The following is a 17,017-nucleotide window of genomic DNA, read 5'->3' on the forward strand; positions in this document are numbered from 1 at the left end:
GATTATTTGATTTCAATGGAAGTGCATTCTTGCCACCGATTGGCTGCAACAAGCTCTGGAGCTGCAGCTTCTCCCAAAAGGCAAGTATGTTTATTTTTACTCAGATGTACATAATGCATATTAAAGTGGTTACAAGTTACATTAACAAGCATTAATAATCAAAGAGGCTTCCCATTTAAATATAGTTTTAAAATAAAGACAACCTGTCACTGATCCGACTCCCGGCGTTGGCGGGGCGGACTGCCGCCCACAGATGTCGGGTGCTCGATACCCCGGCTCCGGCGGGCAGATCGCCGCTCGCGGACGCCGGGTTCTCGACTCCTTGGTTCCCAGTACCAGAGGACGGACTGCCGTCCGCGGTACCCGGGAGCTCGAGATCCCTCCCCGGAGCCCCGTTGCCGGCGGTCAAAGTATCCACCGCCGGCACGGGACTCAAGGGATTGAGTCTGAGGATTCCCCGGCCACCATACTTACCTCCTCTTCTGGCGGCGACTGCAGGAACTCTGGGGGCGCGGCATCAGGGTGGTGATGGACGGCTGAGGGCTCGGCCGTGATGTCATCTTGGAGGCAGGGTTTCTGATTGGCGCCGGCTTTAAAAAGCCGGAAAGCCCTTTCTCCTGCACCCTGTTGTGGTCCTTTTCCTCGTTTATTGCTGAACTCCTGATCTTCGTTATTTTTGACCCTTTGCCTGCCTGACTACTCTTTGGATTGTGATTCTGTACCTCTGTCCGGTGATTCGTGTACCAGTTTGGCTCGTCTGACTACCCGCTCCGTGTCTCGACCCCCTGGCTTGTTTGACTACCTGCTCTGTGTACCAGCTTGGCTCGTCCGGAGATTCCTTCACCTCTCTACTCAGTACCTATATCTACCTGCCCGTACTTGGCCTCCTTACTGTTGGGATCCTCTAAGTCCTGGTTCCCCGTTACTTGGGGCCTCTCCCTTTGTATCAGGGGACTGGGCAGAATAACTCCTGCGGTCATTGAGCGGGTAGTCCTGACACAACCTCGTCTGAACTTACAGATGACACTGTGCAGGTATAACTTTCTTATATTTATATCTGCTAAGTGAATAGACTGTAGTGGAAAATGTGACTGAAAAATTTACAAAACACGGCTTATAGAAACTGCGACCTTCTTTCACACGTTCAAAGTTACAAACCCCCCCCCCAAATAAGCTTCAAGGCTTTTCTACTGATAAAGGGCACTTGTGCTGTTTACACGCCCATAGGCAAAAGTTCATACACTCCAGTCTCAAATAACAACGTCATTCTCAATGCTTCTGGTCTTATAACAGTAACGGGATAGAAGGAGAGGGTGTTTAACATACAAATAGAGACAAATGTGAAGTCACTTAAGCTTTGAACATCTCAGGAGCCACTTCATCACATGTGATTCTCTCAGACCATGTAACTCTCTACAAAGAACATCAACCTAGTGACATTTTATTTTAGGATTTTACCCCCACTGGTTCTGGCTTTTTTATCAACCAACTGTAGTCCACACAAGGGTATTCACAGATTATACAAGTAGTCTGCTTGGTTGAAGACGAAAAGTTTTTGTCAACATACATGGTCAATTCCAAAATCATTTAAAGAAATAAGCAATCCATCAACTCAACCAAGTCATTCTTTGTGTGTATTCATTCCCTTCCTGGTTGCCCCTAGACCCGGCGGATGTGTGTTTCATTTCGTAAGCTAGCTTGTGCATTTGTTCATATTTGTCTGTGTGACTCATCTCATCAGAAGCACAAAGAAATATTATTTTTGAAAATGAAATTAATTTAAGTGAAGCAACTATCACTGCATTATGCACCATACTTGTTAATACAGGTATATCCTGAATAGAGCAGATATCTATTATAGCATATGTGATAAAAAAAAAACGAAAAGCCATTTCTTCCACTTTAGTTGGTTGGCCCTGGATCCTTAAATAGAACCCTACATCCCTCACCTAAGTCACGTATTGCCTTTCTTCACATATTAAAGTCAGCCAACCCTAAATCACTATGCCACCAGTTAAACAAATGGCGCGCGTTCCTGTTTAAGGTTATCAAGAAAATATTTCTGCCCTAAATGATGCATGTTCTTATTAATATGGGATCTCTAAAACAATAACATATGGTCTGGATGGTAAAGCCGATTTCTTTTGGGCCACCAAGGCATGTTCTCTTCTATGCTACCTGTGCTACCACCAACCAAAGACTCATTTCTCAGCAGGAGGAATTTCATGAGTATTTATGCAGTTCATCCTTAAGATCTTATAATTAGATTTTAATAAATTACCTAATTTTGTAAATTGAAATACCACCTGGTGGGGCATCTTGGGACCCCCTGTTTCTACAGTTATTGTGCAAGACCGTGAAATATAAGTTGTCGCCCATGGCAGGGGCTTCCATATGCAAAGGGCCCTTAGGCAGAAGGTTAATTTGCTTTGTAGTTAGTCTCCTTATGGACATTAACATTCATTACATTTACTTAACCTCAAGATAAGTATTTTTTTTTTAGAAGCTCCCTCGCCCCCTCTGTGGTCCGACTTTTCGCATCACCGATTGCCTGCTTGAAGCCAACTAGCCGCAAGAGAGAGCTCCCAATGAAATGAATGGGAGCACTTTCTTTCTCATTAGACCCCAGTTAGACATGCTGCCAATCCAACACTGGTGGAGCTGACTGGTGGTAAATATATCTATATATCTTCTACATGACAAGCAGATGGAAAGCCAGGAATAGGGCAAATGCAGAATACCCCGAACGATTTGCAAGAGGACACTGTGAAAATGTAAATGGACCTCTCAGTTATCATGTGCATTAAAGTCAATATGATCTTTGGAGCGTCCCTTTAACAACAGGTAATCTGACCTACCATGATGTTTCCCATACTGGAGGTATTTGGCACACACGTATAACACACATCCAACATCTGCACAGGTTATCATTTTTGCACTTATTGTAGAAATTTCCAATTATACAAAACAAGCAACAAAACTGGGAGAAAAAGCCAGATGCATGATATAACTATTTCGCCTTAAGCATGAGATGGGTCGTGTGAGTGAAAGAATGCCATTAAAACATATCCAACACTACTAACTTCTTAAGACGGTTTACCTGGTGCACATCTGTATTCCTTCTGCTTTGTATTCCGATATAGGTAGGCAGCATTTAGCGTCTACATCAAACACAGCCACATAGCATTTTTGGTATATACAGTCCTCCTTAACAATCGTTTGCTCACTATGGCAATTAGTATGTATATTTTTCATTATCGAGTGTTAACATTTACTTAGTGCTTCACAGTTTACAATATGAAAAAGGGGAGGTACAATAAGTGTTGTCGTATAAGTAGTCTACAGACCTTCTGAATGGGGCACAATTGGTATGACTTTATTAGGAAAGGCAGTCTTTGTCCCGGTGCTTACAGTCTAAGTCGTAGCTTCAGTGGTCAATACACGGGTTACTTATAAAGCCAATCAAACTTTACGATACGCTAGATAAATGTTTACTAGTTAAGTAGCTATAGTTGACCCTGGCACAAAGCATTATATGCCATGAGCCATGTATCTATCTATAGGTGAGATATAAACTCCTATAAGTAGAATACATACAGATCATGTAACAATTAGTTCATATATGCCTCCTACTTTAAAAAAATTTGTTTAACAAAAATAAATAATACATTGTTACAAAATGATCGATATTTTTATGTATGTTTATTTTGACATTCCCGGTTTAAACTTGTGTTTCCTGCTACATTATCTAAGAGTTCCTGTAAATTATTAAAGCTCAACACTTTTCCCATAATTCATTCATTAACCATGTGGAAAAAAGGTAACTGTGTGACAAAGCTGCTACAGCACTGCTGACGTCATCCTCAATGACTGCATCGGAGACTTAGCTGCACATCATTCTCTTTAAAAATTTACATTTTAAATGATTTTGTATTATTACCTTAAAATCTGATATATATATATATATATATATAAACACACACACATATACATATATATACATATACATAGAGAGAGAACACAAAGGGTATGTATTCGTCACATAATTTATCCTGTATAAAACTTTTTCTTGCAAATTTACCTTCGACTTAAGATAACATGGAAGAAAACTCAGATTGTGCTAATGATTGCACCATATAGCACAATTAATCAGTGAACATCCAACAATCCAGGCAATTCATACACCTAATTCACTAATAATATTTACTAATTCAAATGTAAAAACATAAGCAGCATCAAAAGTTAAACAGATGTTTTACTTCAAGATTTAAACTGGGATTAATGTACTAGTGTATTGCGTGTGATCAAATTGTTAAATCCCTTGTATGTTTATTGGCTTGATATGATTTTAAATTGTCATTTATGAGTCCAAAACTCTTTGAACATTGTTGATGACATCAAACTCACCCCATTATTCTGTTCCTTCTAAATAGATTGGGACCGATCATCCATTCTTTATATACACTGCATTATGTATGAGTAATAAGCATTATGTATTATTAATACAGTCATTAAATCTAACATACATATAATTGTTTTCTTAATGCTACCTAGTCTTAGATGCAAAATGCAACTTTTAATTCACTTTCACTGTATGCAAGTATATCCAAAAAAGGAAATCATGGGGCAACTTGCTGCCGGGCAGTCCCGTCACACTTGGCATCTATAGTGGTACTTCGCATAGAATGGGTCTACCTTAAATCCTACCAAAATATAACCTAAGGACAAGCCAAATCTGTATTTACTGAAGGGTTCATATTTGAAGCTTAGCTGTTCTGCAGTCACAAGAGTCACCTGACACCAAAAAGCCAACCAGCTGGGGAATGTACCTCAAAATATAGGACTGTCGTCAGGTATCGATTAACCCTAAAAGCTTGTTAGCATGCATTTGTCCAACTCTCCACCTAATGTATGGGTTTGTCAGTTCTAGTTTCACCAGACCCCTTGAATATATGTATTGTAAGAAGCGCTGCGTAAATTGTCGAGGCTAGATAAAATAAAAGATAATAATTTGTTCCATTTTGTTGAAGCAGTTCTTTATGTATGGACAAGTCATAGCATTTAAAAAGTCACTTACTAGTGAGATGGGTCTGTAGAGAGTTAAACCACAAGCAGAATAAAATCCACACGACTCAGAGGTATAGTCCACGAAGAAAGTTCGCCGGCGCTGTTACTGTTGGGTTATCCAGTCTAGTGGTTGCCTCCGTTGATTTGAATGGATCCACAATAGACTAGAGGAGTGTCCTGGGACACGTTCATTATTACAGAGCAGAGTAAACAACTCCCTGCGGCTGGCATTAGTCAAAGGAGGATTGGAGTGTGGATGTGCCCCTGCATGTTAGTGCTATGTGCTGGGTGGAGACATGGTTGCGTGTGTGCAGCTGGGCTGGGGAGAGGAGGCTTCTTAAAACTTCAAGTGGGATCTCTTTTTTGTGTATTTCTCCTCCCCCAGTCCAGTTTTGCTGGGAAGCTCAGGGAAAGCAAGCATCTGACGCTTTTTTTTGTAGGCTAAAATAGCATGCCTGGCTCATTTAACCCCTTAAGGACAACCGGTTGTCCTTAAACCCATTAATGACAACGCATTGTGAGCCCGTACATGTCGTACATAGGCTTTGTCGTGAAGGGGTTAATATGACCTGCAATCAGAAGTTGTGCTGGTGAAATCTCTGCTTGAGCACAGGTGACTCTGCAAAAATAATAATGTATCGGTTTGAGCCTTGAATTTATGCACAGCAAGACATTGTAGGTGTTACACAAATAAAAAATTTGTGATGGACTGTTGAAGGTCTAGCTTATTCACAAAGGTCTTGTGTGAGTATAATGCCTCGCATACGGAAAAAAATACACGTTTTCATTTGAGCAGGGCCCTCCTCACCTGTTGTCTCTGTATGTCAATTTGTTATGTTACATACTACTTGTTATGTCCTGTCTACCCATTGTACAGCGCTACAGAATTTGATGGCGCTATATAAAACAATAAATAATAATAACATGCAGTTGGTTCCGGTGAATATGTATTGTACGGGGATGACTAACGTGGCTTCTGATGGCCTAGGTTGAATATTGGGTGGTCAGGCTCCCTGTGGCTCCGAAGCTGAGTGAGTCGATCATTGATCTTCCCGGCCCATTAACACCATGGAGGGCTATGAAAAGTCATGCCCTGACGGCCAGCAGTAAGGACAGCGGCACGGAGGGTGCAGTTGGGTTAGACCTAGGGCAAAGCCAAAAAGGTAAAGGCCGCTGCTTTATAGGCCACACCAAGTACATTTTTGCCGTTATTAGGGATACATCCACAAATTTGAGCTTAAGTTTCTTCTAATATGAAATTTCATCTTTGACAACCTAGATGAATTCCAAAATATTAGCAAACAGAAAAAGTTTTAATGCACGCTTTTAAAATGGCAAAAATATTTGCACAAAATTAAATTTAGTATTAAAATATATGCACTATTTTTGTGAAACTGTGAGCTCAGAGGCAGTTGAAACTATTTACAAAGGCAACCAGAAACAAAATGAATAGGGGAACAGAAGTAAACAAAAGGGGAGCTATAGGGGAGGAATAATCATGCAGATCCTACGAACAATAAGTTAAAATGGCTTCTCTTGTGCTATACACATAAGAAGGGGTTCCAGTAAACATGGCCTAAGCAGCTTTTGAAGTGTTTGTGTACTAAACATCGTAGTTTTTTCATAAAAGTATCAGATTCATTGTCAAAGTACTGGAGTACAGGAAGGAAGTTTGTTTCAAAGGAAGAGAAATGTTAGAACAAGTGGCCCTAATCCCAGACAGGAGGGTCAGAGGTTTAGATGTAATGTAAGGAAGTTTTACTTTACCAGGAGGGTGGTAGATAAATGGAACAACCTCGCGGCAGAAGTGGTAGAGGCTAATACAGTAAGGGGATTTAAACATGCATGGAATCGGCATTTGACTAATAAATCTAAGTCAAGAACAAGGACTGAGTAAGGTCTAAGTCTTTAGATCAGAAAAAATGGGCCAAATGGTTCTTATTCGCAGTCAAATTCTATGTTTCAAAGTCAGCTTTAACCCTTTAACCTTGAGCGTTGCTCTTCTATTCGCATTGTATTACTTGCTTTGCAGGCCATATTCACACATTTTATAAAGTGTGTATTTTTGCACATTGCCTGTATTGTATACATCGGACCCAATAAATTGTTAACAACAGGGAAAGAAAGAAATACTAGACATGAAAAGCTGAAGTGTGTTATGGAATTGAAAGGGTGTTTTTTTTTAATTAGATCATTTGCAAAATAATGCTCCTCTACAATGACCAGGAAAGGTGAATACGTACGAGTTCCAAACCAGGGGAAGAAGTTTTAAATTGCTTCGCCCCAATTCATGGACTTGATTTACACTCTGTATGTAAATCTGCTGATTTCCATTGTATTAGTCCATTAAACTCACAAAGAGGATGTGTTTATATCACGATGCATGCGTGTCGCCTTGAAATTTACTTTTTTCCCCCATGTATTGGGCATTTGCCAGTTTCGGTGCACCCCAGCTGCATTGCAGGAGATGCATTCCGTTCATATCTCCTGCGCAGTATTGTACAAGGCCCCCAGGAATCAGCGTAGCTAAATGGACAGGGAGCATGTATGTGTGTGGGTTAGTGCATGCTTTGGGCATGTGCGTGTTTGATTGGGGTAGAGGGGCGGGAGACCCTAGGTTATATAAGGTGCCCTCTGGGTGACCCCGGTCACTGTCCTTTTACAGACACGGCCAACAGACTTACCTTAGCTGTAAGTCTGTACATAATGGAGGGACGGTAGCTTACAAAGTACTTTAATAAGGATTTTTCATTGGTTGAGGCTGCTTGGGACACTAAAGACATTCATCCACCTCATTTTTACTTTGTGACTTACTGCTATAACTTAATGCCTTCACCACAATAGGTATGTCCTATACAGCTGCAGTACCCTGTTACCCAAAGTGAGATAAACAAGGGCCGATCTTAGTATCAGGCGACCAAGGCAGATGACTGGGGCACCTCAATCAGGGGGGTACCTGCCGCTGGTGGAGCAGGGCTGGTTGGGGAGATCATCTCCCTTTAACCCACCATTAAGGCATTGCAAGGTCTGTTCATACAGATCTCTGCTTCAATGATCCCTCGCACTGTGTGCTGGCGATTGATGGCGAGCACCGGGATATGATTGACTGCGAGGGAGCGGTGAAACAGATTTCTGTAGACCTCGCACTCCTACCACCGAAATCAAGAAAAGTGAAAATGAGAGGGAGAAAGGTAAGAGATAGGAGAAAAGGGAGAGATGATAGTGAGAAAGAAGATAAGTGGGGAAAATGAAGGGAGATAATGAGAAATGGGAGAGAAAGGGAGAAATAATGAGAAATAATGAAGAGATAATGAGATAGGACTATACTAAGCTTGTGTTGTGAAAGTTTGTATGCTAGGGCAAGTGTGTCTAAGGACAAGTAAGTATATGGATGCAGAGCAAGTGTAAGCCAGGATGTTTTGCAAGAACAATGTGTATTTTGACAATCTATCCATAACCATTGCTATTTTGGGCCTAAAGGGAAGAGACTGATTCACTCGAACACATGTGCACTATTTGTATTAAAAAAAAACCAGATAATGTCCTTTGCTGAGTCCAGCAACTGTGAACCATGAACCATGTCCTGTCAGTATACAGGGTATAATACACATATGGACAAAAGTATTGGGACACCTGACCATTACACCAACAGGGACTTTGTGTATTACACCAGCAGACATTAATGTGTAGTTGGACCCCCTTTGCAGCTATAACAGCTTCCACTCTTCTGGAAAGGCTTTCCACAAGATTTTGGAGAATTTCTGTCTGCATTTTTGCCCATTCAGTAAGAAGAGAATTTATGAGGCCAGGCACTGATGTTGGACGAGAAGACCTGGCTCACACAATCTCCGTTCCGTTTGTCCCAAAGGTGTTCAAGGTCAGGGCTCTGTGTGGGCCAGTCAAGTTCTTTCACACCAAACATATTCAACCATGTCTTTATGAACCTTGCTTTGTGCACTGGGGCACAGTCATGCCAATGTCTTGGTATGCCCACTTGCTGATGATTAATTAATCAAGCGTATTTGATTAATAGCACCTGCCAGCTACTTAGCATCCTAATTCCTATTGAAGCAGTAAGGGTGAACTTAGTTTTTTTTTACACATGGCTTCTCCATTTTGGGTTTATTTTTGTTGAATAAATCATGATACGGTGTAATATGTCATGTGTTGTTCTTCTGAGGTTGTATGTACCTAATTTTTAGAGCTGCTAAGGAACACATGATTGATATTATGCCCTGATATGTAAAACCATAGAAGAGGGTATACTTTCTTTTTCACATGACTGTACACTATATGGACAAAAGTATTGGAACACCAGACATTACACCAACAGGGACTTTGATAATAATGCATTCTAAATACATAGACATTAATATAAAATTGCAGCTTTAACAGCTTCCACTCTTTTGGAAAGAGTTTTCCACAAGATTTTTGAGTGTTCCATATTTTTGCCCATTCATCCAGTAGAGCAACTGTGAGGTCAGACACTGATGTTGGACGAGAAGGTCTGGTTTGCAGTCTATGCTCCTGTTCATCCCATAGGTGTTTGACAATATAAAAAGGACACTGACCATTATCTTATATCTGGGGTAGCTGCCCCATTGCCCTGCTTCAGTGGTAAAATCAATAAAGGCCTGTGCTGTTAAAGCACAGACCTCTGCTGCAGCTCCCACATGGCCATCTCGGGTAAGGTGGGCAGATGGCCCATCATCACCTCCAGCCCTGCCCACTTCCAGGGCATCCATGGCCATTTCTGGTGCTGACCCTGCACACCCCAATACAGTTATCCCAATTCAGACACTTGAAATGTTGGGTGAGATGGAAGTGCAGCCATGTGCTCATGTATTTTATGTGTATCGTAAGGTGGCTTAGAATTGCAAAACTGTTCATCTGAGGCCAACAAAGCATGTAAAAGAAGGCAGTCAGAGAAAATGTTGTTGTAGTTTTCTGTTACGTACAAGGCTCAGATCTTGCATGGTGTGCATAGTGTTGTGTATTCGCCTAGGGCTAGAGTGGCAGGTCCAGGGGAGCAGCACAGCCTCCATAGTACCTTGTACCCAGCGCCGCTCATCCTCTTCTGTTGGAGTGCTGAGATTTGATGGCAAATAAACTGTAAGCTTGCTAGAATAGGGCCCTCTTCTCCTGCACAAGTATGCCTTATGTGTTCATCATACTGTTCATTTTGTATATTGTCAATGTTGATGTTGTTTTTAATGTTATATTTCCTCTATTGTAATAGTTCTACATAATCTACTGGTATTCTATAAATAAAGTGTAGTATACATGCAACTCAGAAGAAAGAATGGTGGCTAGCGGTAACTCATTGTGTTTGTGTCGTTTATTTGAGCTTGTAGTATGTATATGTGTGTAGAATGTGACAGTAGTGTCTATATTGGGATTTTCTCTCTACTCCATGGTAATGCAAATCATAAAATAATAATCATGAAAAATAGTGTGGTGTCTGTATGAGTGCATGTCATGGATTAGACTGGTATGTGTGTTTGGTTCTGCTTTAGTTTAGCCGAGGGTTTTCATTGTGTTTGTGCTTTGGATCAGTGCCATGAAGCATGGTGAGTATAAGTGTAATACAATTTAATTTCATTGGATTTTACACTTTTGCTTTTTCAATTACTTTGATAGTTCTTTGTTGGGGGATATGATGGATGAGCTGGACACAAAACACTACTGGTGTTGGAACCTTACAAATATGTGCTGTGTGCACTTTAATGATACAATGTCATATGGGGCCAATGTTGAATTATTTACAGGGATGGGTTTTATTCATAGTCCAACCCTGCCTGTAGGCATCTGTCTGTGTCAATGGGACATTAACCTGCTGAACAGGCTACAGAACCATTAAGTTCAAAGGGTTAGAGCCCAATGGCTTTGCAAAGTGTTTTACACAAACACAGTCTACAGAACATGTGGAGAATAGGATGGGGGGCATACATATTCTTTCAAGACAGTAATATGTAGGCCTTAACTGTAACGGCTCCAAGGACAAACACCCAGGATGGGCAATATTTACCAATGACTGGTCTTCAGCATCTAGAATGTAACCAGTATGTCTGCCATACAAGGGGCAGTTCAAGTTCAGTGTAAGACAATTTTACTGGATGTTGTACAATACTAAAAGTTATATTTAAAGTTGGACTGTCACGTTCAGAATGCTATTCTTTTTCTGGGGCCATTCGAATCATTGTGACACTTCAAAGTGTTAATAGAAATTAGACCATCCCAAATGAGCCATGATGTCTAGACATAAATCTTATTAGCTTACCAAAAATGAACCATGCAGTTTCATTGCATTCACGGTTGTAAACAGGTGAATCACTCAAATCAATGAAACAAAGGAGACACGTTTAAAGGAATACTTGCTTTCAAAAACATCACACAGTCTTCAAGGATTGATGTGCTGTTCTGTGCCATTTCACTTTTCATTACAAGAAATTACACAATTTCCGATGGGATTGGTCATATACCCACTGGGTTGATCCTAGGGTATTAACATCAGTTACCATATACAAGCTTGCCCATCAATGTTAAGATATACTTGATATTCTCTGTCCTTTATGACAAAGTAATTTAATTCACTGAATGGTCCAAAGACATGTTGGCTGAGGAAATACAGTACATGGCTGACAATTTTAGCTCAGCTGTGGGGAGAACATCTCTTAAAGAGTTTTTAAAGGTAAATAGATCAACATGTGTTGTTCTATTCTAGATCTTTGAAGCTTTAGTAAAGTTAGCTGTACGACTTGTATTTGTTGTGAGGTCTGCACTGCAGCTGAAACGCATCATAAATATTTCAGTGGTCTTTCTTTCCAGGCAGAATCATGCGTCATTGTTCTTTCACCAACTTTGTGTCACCCCTCACAGATTACACCACCTTCTAAACTATAACACACATGGTTTTAATTGTAAATAGTTTTGTATAGACCTCACTCTGTTGCAGACAACTCATTAAACATAATATTTATTTTCCTTTATATGAGCATTGCGTACACAACTCTACATATTATCCAGATACTTTCCAGAAACTTCAACTGATGCTAGGAAGATTTTCATGAAACACAATTTAGGAGGTTTTATCGTCCACAAGCTCAAATAATAAGCACGTTTCTTGGTTATTTGGCTTAATCCACCTTAAGTAACCGTGGGATATCTATGAAACCAAGTTTGAAGCTACACTCAATATCTATCTACAACCACCTTTCCTACATAATATTTAATTGCTAGTTATGATAACAATTTTGCAGTATGCAGTCATATTTTTGAAGGTATCCTGTACACACACACACACCGCCATGTGCTTCAGTAATGTTTTCTAGTGTTTACATGTCAACACTAACTTCCGCTCTTACCCATTGCCTAGAATGTGTTCAGGACATCTGTGATCTGGAGGTTCTGTGATTTAAAATTAGAACATGACAAACCATCACAGGTAAATGTGACACGTGATTTGCCAAGCCCTTGCCACCTTTACCTACCACTCACATCAAGTATCTTTTCATATAGTTGTTTCCCTTTTTCAGGTTTATAGAAATTATATAATTAATATATTATATTTCCAACGACTGATAGCGCTTGCCCATTAATAAATGTTTAGATCTGTAATTCATACAGAAAAAAACCCACCTTTTTGGCAGTTTTGCCTGGGATTTTACAGGTTAAGTGCCACTGTTTTAAAAAAATCCTATTTAGTTACAGGTTTTTTTATTTTATATTTCTAGCGGGAGAGGTTCAAGGTGTTTAGCCATTTTTTATATATATTTTTTTATTTTATAGATCTCAGGTTCACTGTTGTAATTGGGCATCACCTCATCCTTATGATGTCAAAGTGATGTCACTAGGAAGAAGAGCTCTATTTCCCAGCATTCCTGATTACAGTACCTGCGATCAGCCAGCAGTGTCATCAGAGATCCTGGTAGGGTCTAGACTTCTGGGTCTCAACTCATCTCCTCTTTGCTTCTGACGGTATCAGCACTGAATTGGAGTTCAGATTATGAAGCTGAATTTAGTCAGCAGGGAAGACCTGATGGCATTCAATAATAATCTCCTGTGTATGCAAAATCCATAGGGCACACTTTGCAATCCTAGTGGCCATTTGGGCCACTTCTATTGGGATGCAATAGTATGTCCTGTGGTCTTTAAGGGGTTAACTATCGACTCTATTTGCTCAGCTCAACTACTTACTGTACATTATCTGGTATTAAAATAGAAACATGAGTTAATTCACTGACTCGCTGCGTATGTTGGCCGACTCTGTAACCACAAAGTTTCACTCGAATACAAATAGCCCAGCCTCAGACTTTAATAAGCTACAGCATTTTATAGACATACAGGATATTACATGTAGGTCATACTCCCCTCTTATCAAGGGAAACAGTTTTAGTATTCAATGCCACACACATCCAGGAATAGCCACATGGTGGGAGCTTAAAAAACTGTAAAATGACTGCCCTTCTTATTCAGGAACAGGCATAACAAAACCACTGTATATAATTAAATGCTGACGTGCATCTTACGCTAAGTTGCTTTAGAAACATCCTAGCGTGCAAACAAAGCATACATTTCTAGTAAAGAGGCCTACCTTTCCTTGAATTATTCTATAACCCTTACATTTAATGAATAAGTCTATTAGTTTTACCCTTTTTTACTTTTATATATTAATCCCAAGGTACAGTGCTTCCTGTGAGGAACGTGAGGTGGGACGTCACGTAACTGGTCTACCCCTCGCAAAATCAAAACCGCAGAATGCACCCAGGCAGTATCTCCCTGGGAGTCTAATCTTAAGGCCAGGACAAAATCTTTTTCACCCTTTAATTATAAAGCTTTGCAGATATTTTTTTTCTATGGGCAATTTTTTTTTTTATTATTTTTTTTACGAAGGAAGCTTACCTTGTGATGAGTCTGCACTTGTGACTTTTTGTTGTTGACTTGTACTGTTACAGAGGACAACTCTCTATTTGCATATAAAATCAACCATACTATGTAGACACAAAAAGTGAAATATTCTTCTGTATGAATAATAGCACAATTTTCTATAGTTTTTTTTAATGGAATGTCCCTCTGTAGAACCTCTTCATGCATTTACAAAATGGACAACACGAAAATCGGTGCCAAATTACCCCATTAAAGTTATGCAATATCCTGAATAGCAAAACTACCTCTTTTTCCACGACCTTTAAAAATCTAGCAAAAACAACTTTGTTAAAACAGCAGTAATATAAAAGGGTAAACCACTCTGGCCACTAATTGTCCTTTTCCTTTTCTCCATGTAGAACAATCTATAAGTATTTAAACTTTGTATTACACTGGTTTTAGACTATATTCGCTATCAGTGCGTTATGCCAAATACATGATGTCACCTCACGTGTACATTTAACTCTTCCATGACATTCTCCATATGCAAATGCTGTGACAAAACCAAAGAACCAAGACATCACACCTTCCCCTTTGGCAAGGGAAGAGTCTGAGTTTCAAAATCATTGTACTATACCAATGCGTGCTGTCACACTAGATATCAGCTGACTTACAAAAACAGAAGATTTGTTTAAGCAGCAAACATTTTATAAGGGAAATTCCCTCTGATACTATTAGGCCTGTGCCTCATATGATCATGACACTAAAGTTATGTATTTTCTACATAGGAATGTGACGCCATTGAATATGACAATATTTTCATTATTTTTGGTGGCAACCACTTAATTATGAGACTTCCTATGTTAGACATCCCTTGAATGCTATTAGTACACATGGAGCATTGGGTGATATGTATAAGGAGTAACTCAGGCACAACATTTAATATGCTGACTAAATTAATTTTAGTACTTTTTGTAGATATGATCCCGTTTAAGAACTTATGGTCTTGCGTAAAAAATACATATTTCATGTGATGAAACAGAGACTTTCTGCAATGTTACTGTGGTAGAGAAAGATCTCAGTATAAGGTAATAGTTTAAACCTAAATGATATCTGTTACAAGGTACAACATCTTTACCATCTCTTCCCAATTACATATATATATTGATTGCTGCTGTATGCCTTACCCAGGCCATTTCCCCATGCTAACCACCCTATTGACACTATCCTTACTGATGACCTCAGCACATGACATCATATCCTGGTGTTTAGCATGCTGTGGAGGCTATGGATGAGAATAGCGTAAATAGGATGTTTGGGAAGATCAGGGACCTTCCTTATAATTGGATCATTGAGTAGCATTGCATCGGAAAGCTTGATCTACCAATAGGGCAATGTGCCACCGATTTGGCTGCCCTTTCCCAGACATGTCACTTTAAGTGTAGTTGTGGTAGGCCTGAATACACTGCTGCTAACATATAATGCCTAGAAATTAATTGCTTTAAAAGTTAATGATAAGGCATTATATGTGTATCAAACTATTCTCTCAATATCTAAACATCTTCAAGTACTTTCAAAGTCATTTAATGGTGATGACACATTTATTGTCTGTTAAAGCGTTTTCATGTGCATCGTAAATAGTTTACAATTAGAGTTACAGCATTACTAATCTCATTATGTCACCGGCAGAAGTAGTCTAGCTTTTATAGACTTGCACTAATCAAAGGGTGATCATACATGGAAGATGAAAAAAAAATAGAAATTATAATGCATGAACTAGGTAATAGAGCCAACTGAGAAAGTATGAGAAAAAATGTTGTAGTGACTCACTAATGGTGGTTACACTAAAGATAAAGTCGAAGATAGGCCATGCGTGTCTCCAAGAATATACCATGAGTGTCTCCATGTATGATCATCACTCACACACTAGTCTTAAAAGTTTTTAAAATTAAATTTTTTAAAGCCTTAATCTCCCCAATCATTGGTGGATTTTATTGTTCTTTCCCAGGTGATTCATTTTTAATATTTTTTTTAAACTATGAAATTATTGCTTTGTCATTTCTGAATGATGGGGTATGATCTAATAACAGTAAAGGAACGGAAATGAGAAGTCTCCATGAGCATGCAAAAGATTTATTTTGGCATCAAACACAATATGCTGTTCGTGGGCTCATTTATTTGGCTCATAAACAAACTGAATGGGAAACTAAAATTGCAAGTAAGCGGTCAGTAATACTTGTGTTACAAAACAATGTGTTATTTTTGGCTTGTGCTTTTTCCAGAATTTTCCTCTGTCAATTGACGGAAGACGCTAATGTTTATTGTGTAATAACTCAATGTCTTGCATAGTGTTAGCATGAACGCAATATATGTGCAGTTTTAACTAGAGTTAAAAAAATGTCTATATATATATATATATATATATATATATATATATATATATATATATATATATATATATATATACTGTTGATATTTTTATTAAATCCACCTGCAGTTTCAAGGGTATTTTTGATATTACATAATATCATCAGCTATAAACAAGTTACAAAGATGGCAGCTAGTTAGGTATACATCAGGTGCATGCTATTAAGTATATTACTACAGCACTAAAAAAGAAATATAAAGAAAATGCTATAAAACTTAAGCAAACACTTTAAGTAACCGTTTCTGTAAAGTTTCTGTAAAGAATGTGTTTGCCCACTGGCTAATAAGCCTAATAATCAGCAACTTCTCTGAGACTATGCAAAAGTTATTTTTTTAAAAATTCAATTGCTGGCTTATGGCAGCGATCGTGTCCATGGTACAGACAGCCTAATATGGCTGATTGCTTCCCTGGTAAACAATGTTGTTGTACAAAAGCTAAGGGTGTGCCAGGAAGAGGTGGGCAGATACAGCGGAGTCCAGAATGCAGGACACAGGAATCAGAACAAAGCAAGGTCCAGTACCGGAGCCCAGGGTCACTAGCCAAGGTCGGTACATGGAAAGCAGAGATAAGGAGCTGTTTAGTAGCTGAGGTCAAGTTCAAGGAGGTAGCGGAGTCCAGAGTTAATAGCCGGGGTCGGTACACAGGAATCAAGAGAGC

This window comes from Sceloporus occidentalis, unplaced genomic scaffold (assembly GCF_023333645.1).
Source record: "Sceloporus occidentalis isolate IW3139 unplaced genomic scaffold, rSceOcc1.0.p SCAF_33, whole genome shotgun sequence".
In the NCBI taxonomy this organism is placed as follows: Eukaryota; Metazoa; Chordata; class Lepidosauria; order Squamata; family Phrynosomatidae; genus Sceloporus; species Sceloporus occidentalis.